The sequence below is a fragment of the Marmota marmota genome, unplaced genomic scaffold (genome assembly GCF_001458135.2).
Source record: "Marmota marmota marmota unplaced genomic scaffold, marMar, whole genome shotgun sequence".
NCBI lineage: Eukaryota > Metazoa > Chordata > Mammalia > Rodentia > Sciuridae > Marmota > Marmota marmota.
The window spans coordinates 9,728,041-9,746,126 of NW_025999944.1; positions in this window are offsets into that span (position 1 = coordinate 9,728,041).

The window sequence follows — 18,086 nt, forward strand, 5'->3', positions numbered from 1 at the left end:
AACTACCTCTTTCAATCCCTTGGTAGCTGCTCTAGCTAGAGGGGTATAAACTTCAGTGGTGTTGAGGTGGGAATTTCAGCAGTGACTTTATGACTCTGCTCCTCTGCCATCAGAGCACCCACGATCAGAACACAGACCCCCAACATTTGGAGAACAAAGTCCTTATTGTCTCCCCCAGTTCCTGCAAGCCACTCTAGAGGCACTATCCCTGCATGCCATAGGCATGGGGGTGGGAGGATACATGATTGTGCACTAATCTGACACTAATCAAAAGCAACCATAATTTACCGGCCACTTTCCCTGGAAGCTCAAACCTTTTGAGTATACTACAGAATTTGAAATCCTTGCATAAGACAGATTTTGCCTATACACTTGTCCTGAGAGAGACAGATACCTTCTCTGACACTTTAGCCTGACATTTTGGTACAGCTCATTTTAAATGTTCAGTGTCAACATTCTAATTCAACATTTATGAAAACTGATTGCAAGTTGGAATTTAGAATCATTGAGAGTCATAGGTGGAAATTAATTTTTAGTAACATTTATGGGCTTCTTTGGGTTATTTCTCAGATTATGCAAGGTCAAAAGAAAGCATGATTGTGTGTATAAATAAGAGGTAGCGATAGCAGACCAGTAGAGAAAAGATTGTGTTCCTGGAGAATTATAGCTTTAAGATCATCCTAAAACCATGGATTTGACACTATGATGAAAATGAGAAGGTGGCATAAATTTAGATTAAAAAAATTTTACATGATTGTAAAGTGGCATCTATCACCGGGACAGAATGCTCTGGATGAGTCCTCATAATGAGGGAAAAGTACTCAAATGTTATTTTCCTCTTGTGTTAGGCCTTCTTTTATGGCTTTATCCTAGTTTTAAATTAACTTTTTGTCTCCTTGCATCATTTATACATGATCATGGATTTTTTTATGGGTCTATAAAAAAAATACCTGATGTTGAGTAATGTATAGAGAAAGTAGGTTTATGAAGCACAGTATTCTGGTGGCCAGAAAGTCCCAACAGCATTGTGCTGGCATCTGGCAGGAGCCCTTTGTGTTACAACATGGCAGATGGCATCACATACCAGAAGCATGTGCTCAAGTGTGCAGAAGAGATCATGTGAGAGAGAAAGCAAGAAACAACCTTTTTTTTTTTTTTAATAAAAAGGGAATTTATTAGGTTGGCTTACATGACCAGAAGAAGAAACAACCCTTTTTTGGCAGGGATTGTGGGGGTACTAATCCTGTCCCACAATACCAGGCAAGTTCTTGGGAGACAGCATTAATCAATTCTTAATAGTTGAGTCCCTATAATTTAATTACCTTCTACTAGGCTGCCTCTCTCAAGGGTCCCACATGTCTTTCATTATCACTGTTGAAGAACAAGCTTCCAGCACATAAAACTTTTGGGGACAAACCAAATCCAAACCATGGCAGTTTTCCAATCAAATAGCAATTTCTTTGAGGTCAACAATCATATTTTAATGCCTTTTTTATGTCATACACTTATGGGTACAATTGTTATTCATGTATATTTAGTAATTATTCAGGGCATGAGAAACCTAACCCCTTTTAACTTGTAACTCATCAGGATGGAAATACTTTTATTTTTGAAGACGCAACATTAATAAGAGTTCTGGTGGGAATGAAAGCAAAATTCTTCTTGATAGACAGGGGTAATATTTTCCTAGATTGGGCTCCAAATTCTCTCATTACTTTTATTTTTACTGGATCCTATTTGGTATATTAATAATTCATTAGCATGTATACAGGTTGATAGCTTGATGTTTTAAATTTGGTTCTAAGTCATTAAACGAAACAAATGAAACCATTTCAAATTGGAAAAGGACACTATTATTCAATGTTAACTGTAGAATACCTTGTAATAGTTTGAGAATCACTACCATAAATCATCCAAATATCCCATAAATTTAACAGTTCAGCATTCAAACTTTATTCCCTATACAGTATCTTTTGCAAAAACCCATTGCTTTTATTCATTAGAATTGTGCAGCACTTAACTTTCTTGAAGTGATACATAATAATTATAGGGAATTAGAAAAGTGCAGAAAAGCCCAAGAAAACAAATATAAATTACTCATAATTCCATCATTAAGAAATTACCACTTTTACCATTATAGAATATCCATACAGTCCTTTAAAAAAATCTTTTTCTCCACTTACATTCTATATTTTTAAGGAGAAATACAAGCAATCCAATAGGGAAAAAATGGGCAATAGGTACTTCATAAAGACTATTTCTAAATAACTAATTATCAGTTATTTAGAAAAAAGGAAAATATAAATTAAGATGTCAAAAAGATAACATCTACATAGCCATACAACTATTAGAATTAAATAGAATAACAATAATTGATACTATTCACCATGTAAAACAATGGAAACTCACAGTTTGAGAGTGACAAACAGTTACAGATAATTTGGAAAACTGACATTAACTATTCAAGCTGAAGATCTGCACATTTCACCTAGCAATTCTCCTTGTAAATATTTACACAACAGAATGGTAAGCTCCTGTGCAATAAAAGACATATAGAGGAATGTTCATGATAGCATTATTCATTTATTTATTGTTTACTAAGGTTAAATGCTGCCCAATGACTATCCAAACAAGTTATGGCAAACTGGGTTCCCATCTGCATTGTAGAAGATTGCCAACTCTATCCATCCTCTACAACAGGTATTATCATTTGATTAATCTTTTCCAATGTGATCAAACACATTCTTTTTTTTCCCTTTGCTTAAATAGGCATTTATTTAAGTATGGTCAAGGTAGAACATTTTAAAATATGTTTGTTGGCAATTGTGGATTTTCTGGAAAGTATCTTTGCTCATTAAAAAAAAAAAACCTGTAAATCTAGATTTAAAACTTAAATTTACACTTATGTTTTCTTGTTAATTTAAAAATATTATTAGAAAACAAAATTATTGATCTTCTGCTCTTATTGATCTTCTGCTCAGAATTCCTTATAATCTTCTAATGAATTAAAAAATGGTGTTCTTATTGTGAGACAGAACAGGATATAGAAAACCACATAAAGCATAATCCTAAGGCACCTATCCTTGTACCTACTTCCCTGATGATGAAATAGAAGTTTCCGTCTCCCCAGAAGTCCCTTCCTATGTTCACCCCTATTTCCTCCCTTCCTCAAGAAGTACTCACTATCCTGATTTATAAAATAAGTTTCTGTGTGCCAGGTGTGGTGGCACAAGTCAGTGACTCCGGAGGCTGGGACAGGAAGATAGGAAGTGCAAGTTGGAGGCCAGTCTTGGCAACTCAGCAAGACCCTGTCTCAAAACAAAAAAGAAAAAGGACTGGGATGAAACTCGGTGGTAGAGCGCCCCTAGTTTCAATTCCCAGTACTGCAATAAATGAATAAATAGAAATAAAACCTTCCTGTGAATCCACACAGTTTTATGACCCAACTATGCATCCCTAGACATTGTAGCTTAGTATCATCCATTAAAAATTAATATGGACCCTTTGTTTGTTATTTTAAAATTGAAATATGATTCACATGCCATAAAGTTCACTCTTATAAAGTATATAATTCAGTGGTTTTTATTATGTTCTGACAGTTCTGCAACCATGATCACTATTTTATTCCAAAACTTTTTCATCATCCCCAAGAGAGACCCTGTACCAATTAGCACTCACTTCCTGTTCTCCTTTCACTCCATCCCTGGGAACCACTTATCTAATTTCTGTTCCTGTGGATTTGCCTAGTTAGAGCATTTCATATAAATGGAGTCATATAGACTTTTTGGTCTGACTCATTGTACTTAATATATTGTTTCAAAGCTCGCCGTGTTGTATAGCATGTATGAGTATTTAGTTCCTTTTTATGGTCAAGTAATATTCCATTTTATGTATATGCCACATTTTGTCTACCTATTCATCAATTGCTCGGGACTTGTGTTATTTTTTTCCATTTCAACTAGTATAAATAATGCTGCCACTAACATTTTTATACAAGGTTTTGTGTGAACATATGTTTTAGTTCCTCTGGGTCTATCCTTGGGAGGAGGATTGCTGGATCATATAGCAGTTCTCTGGTTAACTTCTTGAGGAACTGCCAAAATGTTTTCCACGGCAGCTGCACCATTTTACATTCCCACCAGCAATGTACGCCTTCCAATTTCCTTGCCAGCCTTTGTGGCATTGATTTGTCTTTTAAGACTCTTTTATTCTACAGTGCCCCCTGCCCAATCCCCCTCCCCATTTTCCCCTAACAATTAGTCTATTGAAGAAACCAGGGTGGTTGATCTTTAGATTTCCCCCCACAATTTGGGTTTATTCATGATGAAGTTTAAAATGTCATCTCATTTCTGCAAATTGGCAGCTATATCCTGGGACTGGATCACACTGGGTTGGATACATTTGGCAAGAGTGGGAACGCTGGGACGTGTTCTTTCATCTAGAGGCACATGATGTCTGATGGTGTCTTTTACTGGGATGTTTGCAGCTGTTGATTCTTCATGCCTAGATCCATGAATTCACTGGGGCTGCAGAATGATGATGTTCAAATTCTAGCACTTCTCTTTCATTTGTTGGCAGGAATATTTTATAAATATAATTTTGGTTACCTTATGGTTATATATATATATATATGGTATAGGGTATGGTTCACACTAGAGGGGAAAAATAAAATAAATGCTCTATTTCCTTGATTAACTAGTTTTTTTAAGATAATTAACTGGTTTCCTGTCAAACTCTGAAAGTGATTAATTTCATTTTAAAATATGGCATTTATCGTGAATTCTTGGATGGAATTGTATTTGATGGATTTCAACCTACTGCAGTTATTACCTTTCTGGGAGTTAATGGTGCCACCTTGGGCTAGTGGAGTGCGCTGGGGGCTGACTGCACAGAGGCCTTCCACGGCTTCTTTTTCACATGGGGTAACAAGATGGACCCAGGCCATCTTCTACATCTTCTGTTTTGGACCTGTTTTCCCTTTGCCTCAATAAACCTTTCTTCTTTGTTCGTTTGTTTCTGTTTCACTTTGTGCTCGTCTGTGGGAAATCCCTTCCAGTCTCAGCTTCTGCCCTGGGGATGGTCTGCTGTGGGCTACAGTGCTGTCTGTCATGTTTTATGATGCCGCTGGTCCATCAGGCCTGTGCCGCTTCCCTCTGCTTCCTCCCGCGCAGATGCTAAGCCCAGATCCCTATGGTGGCAGCTGGTGGTTTCTCCCGTGCTGTGTGTACTTTGGGGTTTGTGGGGATACCAGTGGTTTTCACTCAGAGTTTCTCTGTCTCTTATTCCACGATGATTTAGGAAATACTAAACTCTGTGTCCTTTCTGCCACCACCATCTTCCCAGAATCTTTTATGGTGTTTTTTTTGTTTGTTTGTTTTTGACACCTACAGAGTCTTAAATTTTAATGCAGTCAGATATATTAATCTTTAATGTTATATTTTTATGCATCTGCTCATATGCTTAGATGGGCTTCCTTCGTTCTAAACGCAGGGTAATGTCTCTATTATTTTTAAACACTTTATTGGGTTTTATTTTCTATACCCTAAAAGATAGAATCCATCTGTATTTTATTCTGGAGTTTGGTGGGATGTAGGAGTCGGCTTTCAGTTTTCTAAGTAACCATTTCTGAAACCGTTTATCCAATGATTTCCAAACCAACATGAGAGGTCTCCTTCATCATGGACTAATTCCTCTTCATAGCAGTCTATTGCTAATCTCTCCAGTCATTTCTGTCAGTCTACGACCATATCACACTGTCTCAGTAAACACACTTGATCTTCTTCCATAGCTGGCAAGGGCAAGACTCTTCCCTTTATTTCTCCTTTTTGACATTTTCTCTCCCATTCCTTTCTGTTTATTCTTCAAGGTAAGTATGAGAATAATTTCATCTGCCCCAAGGGTGTTTTGACTGGAATGAGAGCTGATGTAGTGAAAAATGACATTTTTTCATAACAGGAACTTTTCCATTCAGGAATAGAATGTATTTCTTCATTGATTCTAGTCATCTCTTGGATTCCAGTGAAGACTCAATTTTTTCCTATAAATCCTCCAAATCTCTTCTCGATTAAAAAATTATAATCCTTGATCTTCTTCTAAGTGGTAGGACTGGTTGGAGAGGATGGGCTGACTGACTCCCCATGGGGTTAAGAGTCAAGTGCCGCCCAGTGGGAGCCTGCAGAGGTGGGGAATAAACCTTGTGGCTGGCTGGCTCCTGGGAACTCCTGTTCCAGGGCCTGAGCTGCTGGGCTCCGTACCCACTGCTGCATTCCCTCAAGGTCATTTTCCCATAGGCTGTTCCCAGTCCATGGCTGAGTGTGCTGAGATCCCTATTTTCTCTCATACAGTCCTTGAATCCTAATACCATGTTTGTGTCCTCTTCTTAGGGAACCTGAACTAACCCATAGACTTTGTAATTCCATATCTTAAAAATCCTTTCACTCTTAGAATTTAATAAAAAATGTAAGCTATGGTTAAAACTATGTTACAGGTAAGCAGTTTTTTCAAAGCAAAAGAGCTAGTTAGTGGTGGAGCTGGAAGTCAGATACAAGTCTGACTCAAAGCCCATTCTCAGGTCACATTTGTGATCTGCACTTTGAAGGGCAGTAAATATCAGTACCATGGGGCTCTCCTGGAAGCAACTATCAAACAAAGAGAGGAATTTAAGGTGGGAAAGAGAAGTTGGGGCTGTAATCCCGAATGTGAGTCCCAGGGGGCATTTGAGGAGCTATAAATCATTTTACTTATACAATGGCCAAAGTTTGTGGGTGGTAAGGGGATTTGGTGTCTCCAAAGGCAGTTTGGCAAAAAATTTAAATGAATACCTTTGATGCACCAATTCCTGACTGAACCCAAATTAGAAGGACTTCTAGAAATTTTTGTTAAAGAAATAAGAGTGAGGGAGGGGCCGTGGTTGTGGCTCAGTGGTAGAGTGCTTGCCTAGCATGCATGAGGCACTGGGTTCGATTCTCAGCACCACATAAAAATATAAACAAATAAAGTAAAGATATTGTGTCCATCTACAACAAGTTTTTTTTTTAATTAAAAAAACAAGGGAGTGGGGGAAGTGGAAGGAAAGAAAGAATAAAGAATATGCATATTTTAGGCCTGGAGTTGTAGCTCAGTACTAGAGTGCTTGCCTAGCATGTGTGAGGCCCTGGGTTCGAACCTCAGCACCACATAAACATAAATAAATAAAATAAAGGTATTGTGTCCATCCACAACTAAAAAAAATTTTTAAAGAATGTGTGTTTTTATTCATTCCTACTGGTTGCCTGATATTACATTGAATATATGTAATTCATGCAATCATTTCCATTTGGTGAAACATTTACTATTTCTAGTTTCTCATACACAGTCATGCATCATTTATTGATGACCACATTGTTCTGAGAAATGTGTCCTTAGGCGATTTCATTATTTTGTTAGTGTCACAGAATATTCTTACACAAATCTGAACAATAGAGCCTACTACACACCTAGGCTACCTGGTGTGGCCTGTTGTTCCTTGGCTCCTAACCTCTGTTGAATGTTATTATACTGAATGCTGTACACAGTTGTAACACAGTGGTATTTGTGTATCTAAACACAGGAAAGGTAAAGTAAAAATATGTTATAAAAGTTATAAAATGGTTATACTATATAGGGCACTTACTATCAACGGAAAAAAAAAATCTTTTTCATTCCTAGCTCTGGGATGTGACATAATATATGCTATAAATAATATATTTTTTATGAATTTCTACTTTCTAACTAATTTCTCGAATTTCAATCCCCATTCACAAGTTTCCTTCTTGTCTTTTCCTTTCCTGTATTAGTATCTTCCTTCTCTAACAGTGGGAAGCCTCATTCCCTTTACCCTCAATATATTGGCCCATTTGTGTGTAGACCTGCTTCCTCTGGATGTCTGGTCACCCAGGAGGGGCCACTGGACATCAGGCTGTCCCTCATGCTGACTCAGCCACTTGGATTTTGACAGTTTACAGGGGCCTGTGGATATTGGGGTCCTTCCCTCCACCCCTCCTGGCTCTGTGCAGATCCTGATCCTGCTCCCTGGGCTCCAGACTTCTCTGCCCCGGCCTCATCTCCAACACACCTGGATGCTATCTTGCTAGGTGTCACCCCATGACCTAGTGATTCTAGGACAAATTATTCATAATGGAAAGAAGGAAAAAGCAGAAGACAAAGGCAGCAAGGAAAACATAATGTACATTTTTAAGTGAAGAAACCATAAAAAATGCATTTTGGGCAAAATTTGTACATGCAAAGGAACTCTGGACATGCCATGCCTAGACTGTCCACAGTGGCTATCACTGGGATGCTGGGTCATGGGCTCATTTTCTTTTCCTTTTTTGCTCGTCTCAATTTTTTTTTTCCTCCTTCATCTCCTCTTTGTGTTCCTCCCCATTTTTGGAGAGTAGATACTAATGAGCACAATTTGTTTTGATAATAAGAAAACTAAGTAGAAACTGTATTTTTAAATATAAAAAGCAAGGTCTATAATTAAAGCCATTTTTCTCCCTTCCTGTGTGGAGAGTAATTCAATAGTGCAGTTCTTAGGATGACCTGAGTTTTTCTTTTAACTTAAAAAAAAATGTTTTTTTGAAGCCAGACTATCCAGAAAAGAATGCTGGTTATTTTATTTGTTAATTGCTTGAATCTGAGGTTCAATCTTTTTTCCATTGCTAACTAATATTGCAAATTAGAACTAATTTTCCTAACTGGCTTATGGATTCACTAAAAATCATTCACCTGTGATGGACAATGTGGTGAGTGGAGGGGGAAAAAGACAGAGACAAGTCTCCTGGTCTCTTTCACACTCTCAGAATCTAATAAAAATATTATTAACATTTCCCTGAAACTAGCATAATAACTAATCCATCCAAAACTGAGCTATATCTATTTAAATTCTAGTTCCTAGAATTGGAATTGGTAGAATATAGGTGGTTGACTGTGACCAAATGGTTTCAGGAAGTACATGCAAATGCTTGGTGAAATGCTATTATTATAACACATCTCTGTAACGTTCCTGTGAACAGTTATTCCATATCTGTAATTTCTTGATGGGGTCACTTAGGATCAACTTCACATTTTACGCATGACTGTCAAAACAGACTCCGTTTAGAAGGATTTCTCCCAAGAATTCGTACTCTTCGTTTTTTGGAGCTTTTTCCAATGAAGTTTTATTCCTTTGTAATAGTGATTTTGGCACCCTGAAGCTTTTTCCCACTCTTGACTGGTTTTTGAACAAACCACACTTGCCTGGGCCCCCTTAGATTCCAGCTGCAGAGATTTAGGGTCCCGTTGCAAAATCTTTCATATGACTGTATAGAGGGAACCCAACAGGCAACAGCCTTTGGCATTAGGTTTTTATTTTTCTGGTTCTTTTGTGTGCATTCTTTTCCTTCTTTATGTCCACGGACATTATTTTAATGATCCATTTTCAGGGAGATTAATTATACCCTTGGCACATCTGCTTTCCCATTTGAAAATTTTCTTTCCGTGACAGGATTGGAAAATAATAGAAAACAGTTATACAGCTGCCTCAGTTACCAACACAACAAAACCACCACGTAGCTGGCTACTTTATTTTTTTTTCCCTTTTTCTCAATACCTTCCAAATGCAGTATTCTTTGTCCTCAAAGCTTTGTGTCTGACTGAGGTTACGAGTTGATGATTATTGTGTGAAGAATTTAGCAAAAGTATTAATGTGCCCTGATTGTAGATTCACAACAAAGCAGTTTTTTTTTTTTTTCTTTAGGTTTTCTTTTCAAATCTTTAAAAACTACTTGGGTAATACATTTCTACATGTTCTATACCGGGATATTAAAACTTTGCAAAATGTATAGTGTAAAAAGCACAGGTCTTACTTTCTAGGACCCTAATCTCCATATCAACGTATTATAGTGAATATGATTCTAGTAAATGGGCTTAGAGTGAATTTAAGACAAACTGTGTATTCAGATCAACAAAAAACACGTTAGAGATGCACGTTAAAAGTTAAAAAGCATAAAAACCCTCTAAAATTATAGAAAAACGTGTTTCTTGTATGAAATTCACAAAAAAGACAAGTCAAAAAGAAGACATAAATTACCCATAATTCTAGTCACCACCATTAATAGTTAGCATTAATGCTTTCAAAAGGATTAGCTTTTATTTTAAAATCATACATGTTCATTAAACAAAATAATAAAAGAATAGAAAAAATACTTAGTGCCATTAATAATGATAATAGCAGGGGCTGGGGATGTGGCTCAAGTGGTAGCGCGCTCGCCTGGCATGCGTGGGGCCCGGGTTCGATCCTCAGCACCACATACAAAGATGTTGTGTCTGCCAAATGCTAAAAAATAAATATTATTTAAAAAAAAAAATGATAATAGCAAAACAATGATGATGGCTACTCTTTTTTTTTTTTATGATTACTCTTTATTGACATTTCCAGTCCTATGGTAAGAGTGCACATACATGAAAGAAAACACAATGCTTTTTTGGTTAACATTTGGCATAGTAATTTCTAATCCTTTCTTTCCTTCTGCATATAGGTATTTCAAGACGTATATAGTTATAATTGTATAATAAAGTAGTTTTTTTATACCAGGGATTGAATCCAGGAGTGCTTAACCACTGAGCCACATCCCCAGCCCTTTTTTTAATATTTTATCTAGAGACAAGGTCTCACTGAGTTGCTTAAGGCCTTGCTAAGTTGCTGAGGCTGGCTTTGAACTCATGATCCTCCTGCCTCGGCCTCCTGAGCCGCTGGGATTACAGGCATGCACCGCTGTGCCTGGCTATAAGAAAGACAGTTTTGATCTCTGATTTTTCCATAAATATTTTTCTGTAGTCTTATATATTCTTTGATATCATTTTAATAGTATATCATCAAATAATTCTTTAAAAATACTCTTTTATGTGTTGTCTAATATTTCATTCAATTAGTATATATAATCCATTCCATAATTTCCATGTTGAACATTTATTATTTTTGCTTTTTGCATACACAGATGAAGATCAACTAATGAGGACACATTCTGAACCATGTGTTGTTAGGTGACTTTGTCACTGTGTGACCATCGTAGTACTTAAACAAACCTAGGTAGTTCAGCCCACCACATAGCTAGGCTAGTTGGCATAGCCTGCTGCTCCTGAGCTATGAACCTGCAGAGCCCATCACTATACTGAACACCTAGGTGATTGTCACACAGTGGTATTGTGTATCCAAACATGTCAGAACATAGAAAAGGTACAGTATAAAAGACAAAAAGGTGGCCTGCCTGTAGAGGGCACTTACCTGCAGGACTGGAAGTTACCCTGGTGAGTCAGTCGGGGGGGGNATCCTGATTTATAAAATAAGTTTCTGTGTGCCAGGTGTGGTGGCACAAGTCAGTGACTCCGGAGGCTGGGACAGGAAGATAGGAAGTGACTGTGCCCTGCTGTAAATGTTATAACCCTGCACACTGAGGCCACACCAACTGAATGCATGCTTTCTTTGATGATGACTGAATTTAATCATCTGCCCAAGTTTATAGCATTATTTCCTTTTTAAATCAACTGTTTATCCGTAGTGATGCTGCGTTGTTTCCTCAAAAAAAAAGGCATGTTTTTTAAACCACAAGCAGAATACATGCTTTTTGTAAAATTAAAACATAAAATGCACATAATAAAACAGAAATTTCCCTCTTTTGCAGTATCTCCTTAATCACTCCCATAGCAGTGGTCTGGTGTGTACGTCTGTACATCTCCAGGCCTTTCTCTAACATTAGGAGTTATGCCCATTTCCCCCCTTTTAAAATTTTGGTGGTGGGGGAAATGAGTTTGATGTGGGTTTACAAGAAATTTACTTCTATTCCTGATGTGTTGAGTGGTTTTAAAAGCTATTCACATTTGTCACTTGTACTTGCTTTTAGAAATTATATCATATTTATTCTATGTAGTATAAATGCATAATTATATATATTATATAATAATATCAATTATATTTTTATATTATATATATTTAAATCATATTTTTATTGCATATATCTCCTATTTGTTGTTAGTTTGTTTTGTTATTTTATTCTTCCTATCAAATTTGCTGATCATTTTCTTTTATGCTTGAAAAAAATGTTTTTTAGCTTAGCCAAGGCTTTTTTTTTTTAAATCTAAAGACACTCTGAATAAAAAGTTCTGTTTTCTGCCTTTTTAAAGTTTTCATATGTATTGCAAAGTGATGATTTAAGATAATTTTTGTGTTTTTTTCAAGAAAGTGATTTCTGTGTACATTGTGAGATAATAAACTAAAAACAAATTTATTTCCAATTATATTGTAAACCAGGTCTCCTCAAGCCATGGGCTGTATAAGTTTCATCTCCCGCACTGCACCACCTCTGTTATGATGTCTTAAATTCTGAAGTATCAGAGGGTGTTTGTCTGGTCTATCTTGCTTAATTTATTTCTGTGTCAATTTTGTTTTTTCAAACTGTCACATAATATAGGTATCATACTTTGAAAGAGCAGCTCTCCCTGCATACAAACGTTTCTGCGTTTCCCCTTGGTTTATATGGTATCTCTGTACCATTACCTCACTGCTCTAATATTCACGATTCATAGTAAGTTTTGAAATCACAAAGTATGGGAATTCCAACTTTGTTCTTTTTAAGGTTGTTTTGCCTCTTTGCCATTCCTTAAGATTCCATATGAATTTCAAATGGACTTTCTATTTCAAAAAAGATTTTGGGATTTTGGTAGAGATCACATTTCACCTTTATATCCCTTTAGATAGTGTTATCCTCTTAGCAATAGCGTTTTCCACTCCATGATCATGGGCTATCTTTCCATTCTTTCACGCCTTCCTTTTAGCAATGTTCTGTAGCTTCAGTGTTTAATAAGTCTCCTTAATCAAATTTCTTCCCACATATTTGTTCTTTTTTGGTGTTGTTATAAATGAAATTGTTTCCTTAATTTCCTTTTTTGTTTGTTTATGCTCAGATTTAGAAATTGAACTGATACTTGTGTGTTGGTTTTGTATTTTGTATCTTTGTTGATTTTTTTTCTTTTTAATTCTGTGTGTGTGTGTGTGTGTAGGATATTTAGGGTTTTCAATATGTAAGGTCATATTATTTGCAACCAATCATTTTGCTCCTTTTTTTTCAATTTAATACATTTATTTATTTATTTTGCCTAATTGCTCTGGCTAGGACTTTTTAGACTATGAAGTGGAAAACTTGGCATATTCCTAATTGAAGAAAAAGCTTTCAGTCTTTCACCATTAAGTATAATATTAGCTATGGATTTTTTTGCATATTGCCTTTATCATATTGGGAAGTTTACTTGTATTTCTGATTTGTTGAGCAGGTTTTATCGTGAGCATATGTTGCATTTCTGCATCTATTGAGATGGTTATGCTTTATTTGATTAGTGTTGTATATTTCATTGATTGATTTTCATATGTTGAAGTGTCCTTGTATTCTAGGGATGAATCCATGCTTATAAGATGTAATTCTATTAATAGCTGCCGAATTTAGTTTATGATTATTTTATTGAAAATTTTCAGATCAGTATTCATATGAGAGTTTGATCAATAAACTAGAAAGCATTCCAAAGAAATAAGAAAGCCAGTATCCTTCAGAAAAAAACTTTTCTTTTTAGTAGAGTTTAGAAGAGTCGATGATATTGTTTCGAACTAAAGATAGTGGTGATATAAATTAGTATAATTCTTTGATAAAGCAATTTTGCAATACATTCATTATCTCAAGAAAATAATTTTATTATTGATAAATCCACTCTAAGAAATAATTTTCAATAAATAAACAGCTTTATATGAAAAAATAGAAATATTTCTGTATAGCATTTTGTGATCTCCATGATATAATGTGGAAATTTCAAGTAAAAGCACAGGTTTGTCCACAGATGTAAAAGACTCAAGTTGAAGTTTGTTGTAATGTCAAAACAGAGGAGTTCACGGGCATAGATATTTTGTGAAGTAAGACATTAGGGGAGAAAAATCAACTTCTGTATCACTAGGGTATAATGTGGTCAACATTGTTTTGTTGGCAAACTAAGATCTTAAATTAAGGAATAAAACAAGGATTTCTTTTGCAAGGTGAGAAAGTGGAATGAGATCTGAAAAAATAATTTGAGTGTGCAGTCCCTAGGTGTTATTTGCATCAGGAATGCTCTAGAACAGTTGATTCTCAGGGCTGGGATTGTGGCTCAGTGGCAAAGTGCTTGCCTTGCATATACAAGGCACTGGGTTCGATCCTCAGCACCACATACAAATAAATAAATAAATAGAATAGTTGATTCTCAACTGGGGATGGGAGCAGTCTGTTCCAAGAGTATTTGGCAACATCTAGAGAAGTTTTGATTCTCACAGCTGTAGGTGGGGTGGGGTGTGCTACTGACATCTAGTGGTGAAGCTCAGGGATGCAGATAACATCCTGCCTTAGGCTCAGGACTGGCATCCACCCACAGCAAAGATCAGCATACTCCAATTGCCAACAGTGCTGAGGTTGAGAAGCCAGTTCTGAAGAAAGTACATTATGCTGTCACAACTATTAATTTACAAGGATAAGTATAAGGACTCTAAATGAAATAGGTAAATCTTGGCAAAACTATTGCTGTGCTTATAGAATAAAATCACAAGTGCACTCTATTTGAACTTCAAAAGAAGGGAAGAGAAACTGGTATATGGATACAGATCAAATACGTATTCTATTATCTACAAACACTTTGTAAAATTCTACATCTTTCACTAATTATTCTAAAAATATAAAAAGAAGTTAGGAAAACTATGAAATAGTACAAATAAATTAGCATCAATTCTTATATCTACATGAAAATGTGTTATCACAAGAGATGTTTCCCTCCTCAAGCTTTACTAAAGCATAATTGACAAATGAAAACATTTATAGTGCTCACAATGTTTTTAATATGTGTATACATCATGAAATGATACATCAAGCTAATTAATATGCCCACTACCTCACATACCCATCTTGTTGGGGTAAGATGTTTTGAGATCTAATCTCTTACCAGTTTCCAATTTTGCAACACATTGTTATTGACTACATTTACCATACTGATCTCCGGAATTTATCCATCCTGTCAAAGTTAAACTTTGTACACTTTAACCAACATCTCCCCACTTCCCTCCGAAAGAAATATTTTAAATAACTAATGACATTAGGCTATGTTTGATATGTACAAAATATGTACAAATAATTATGCACAAGTGTATCACATATATGCATATTATGCAAATGATGACATAGTATATGTAAATAATGATGCATTAGAAGAATACCCATAAGCCACCACCCAATTTATGAATGTGAGCATTTTCAATACTGTGAAGTCATTTTAAGTTCCACCCCTACTTCTCCTCAAGAGTAACTCCTTCTTAAATCTGAGTTTTTGTTATTCTCTTACCTTTAAAAAATAATGACATCAAATGCATATATCCCTAAATTATATGCTAATTATTTGCTAAAAGTTCTGCTTTTCTTTGCCTATGTAAAAATAGTATTATAGGCTGGGCGTGGTGGTGCATACCTATAAACCCACCAGCTCTGGAGGCTGAGGCAGGAGGATCGCCAAGTTCAAAGGCACTCTCAGCAAAGGCGAGGCATTAAGCAACTCACTGAGATCCTGTCTCTAAATAAAAAATACAAAATAGGGTTGGGGATGTAGCTCAGTGGTCAAGTGCCCCAGAGTTCAATCCCTAGTACTCTCCCCAAAAAACATTATAATGGAGACATTCATTCATTTTTCACTCAATCCATCTTATCCCATGTAATTCATTCAGGCTATTGCTAAATAATATTCCTTTGATTAATTATTTCAAAATTTGTTTATGTCTTCCTTATATGATGTATACATTTGGACTTAGTATTGGCTAATTTGTGTTCATCCCAGAATTCATATGCTGGAGACCTGACCCCCTGTACCTCAGCATGCAGCTGTGATTGGAGACAGGGCCTTTAAAGAGGTCATTAAGGTGGAGTGCCCCCGTGAGGGTGAGGAGGGACTTTAGATTCACAGAGACAGCAGGGAGGAGCATGTTAAGATGCAACAAGAAGGTGGCCATCTGTAAGCCGAGAACAGCTGACCCCATGGAGGAAGGCCTCACATATGGCAGTGAGTGTGCTAATCGCCACGTCTTGAAAGAGGAAGTCAGAGACACCTAAGTGGGGCCAGGCTAGGCTTTTTCTTTACTGTTCTGTTCTTTTTTTCTTTTATCTCTCTCTCTTTTCCCTCTCTCCTCCCTCCGTCCCTCCCCCTTCCNTACAAGTGTACCCTTTTCCCCACATCCTCGCCAGCACTTGTTGTTGTTTGACTTCATAATGGCTGCCAATCTAACTGGAGTGAGATGGTATCTTAGGGTGGTTTTGATTTGCAATCTCTGGTGAGAACTATCAAGGGGTCATGCCAGAACTAAATCCCTTTCAAGGAAATGGACTTTCCTCTAGGACCCACCTCTGAAAGGTTCTATACCGTCCCCCATCGCCAGCTCATGCTCCAACTGAGGGAAACTTGGGGACAAATCACACTCAAACCTTGGCAATAAGCCTGTCAGCATTCTGGCAATCAGGCAATCATTCTGTGTGACTCATCTTCTTTTCTCATGGGCTGCTCTTTTTTTTTCCTTCTCCCTGGATTGGGGATTGAACCCAGAGGCACTCTACCTCTGAGCTACTTCCCCAGCCATTTTGTTTTATTTTACTTTATTTTATTTAAGACAGGGTCTTGCTAAGTTTCCAGGTCTGGCCTCCAACTTGCAATTCTGCTACCTCAGTCTCCAGAGTTGCTAGATGTCCCCCACCAGGCCTGACTCACTAACTGCTTTTAGTAGGATGACTTGGCACCTGAGTTTGATTATGACATCCATTTCAAGTCTGTTGTAATTCTAAAATGATTTTTATTTATTTAATTCATATTTATTGGTGCATATTAATTATAGAGTAGTATGTATCTTTGTGGCACATTTGTGCATACATATAACATGATGTGATCAGTTTTACTCCCCAATTCCTCCCTTACCCTCCCCTCCTCCCTCCTGCATAGCCTCTTCCTTTACTCCGAGGTCTTCCTTCTAGTTTTATGACATCAGTCCCCCCCTTTTTTTTTCTCTCTAGCTTCTACATATGAGAGAAAACAAATGCCACTTTTCTTTCTGAGTCTGGCTTATTTCGCTTAACATGATGCTCTCCAATTCCATCCATTTTCCTGCAAATGGCACAATTTCATTTTTCTTTTTGGCTGAATAAAACTCCATTGTATACATAAACCACATTTTCTTGATCCATTCATCTATTGACTGGCGCCTCAGCTGATTCTATAACTTGGCCATTGTGAGCTGTGCTGCAGTAAACATAGGTATGCACGTATCTCTAAAGTATGCTGACTTTTAATTCTTTTGTATAAGTACCCAGCAGTGGTATAGCTGGATCATATGGTAGTTCCATTTTTAGTTTTTTGAGGAACCTCCATAATAATTTCCATGTGACTGTACCAATTTACATTCCCACCGATAGTGGGAATTCCTTTTTCTTGATGTCCTTTTGAACATTTACTGTTATTTGTGTTCTTTTTTTTTTTTTTTTTTAGAATTTTTTATTTATTGTTTTAGTTTTCGGCGGACACAACATCCTTGTTTGTATGTGGTGCTGAGGATCGAACCCGGGCCGCACGCATGCCAGGCGAGCGTGCTACCACTAGAGCCACATCCCCAGCCCTTATTTGTGTTCTTGATGATTTCCAATCTGACCAGAGTGAGGTGCAATCTCAATGCAGTTTTGACTTTTTCATGTAATTATTGGCCATTTGTGCTTCCTCTTTTAAGGAATGTCTGTGTGGTTCTCATTTGACCATTTATCAAGCAGATTGTTTTTGGTTTTTTTTTTTTTTGGTGTTGAGATTTTTTAAAAAATATATTCAGGATATTAATTTTCTGTTGGAAGAATGACTGACATTGACTTTCTCCCATTCTTTAGGCTTTCTAATGCTTTTGATTCCTTTGCATTGTGGAAGTGTTTAATTTGATGCCATCCTATTTATTTTTGATTCTTTGCTTTACTTCTTGAGCTATTCAGGAAGTTATTGCCGGTGCCTGT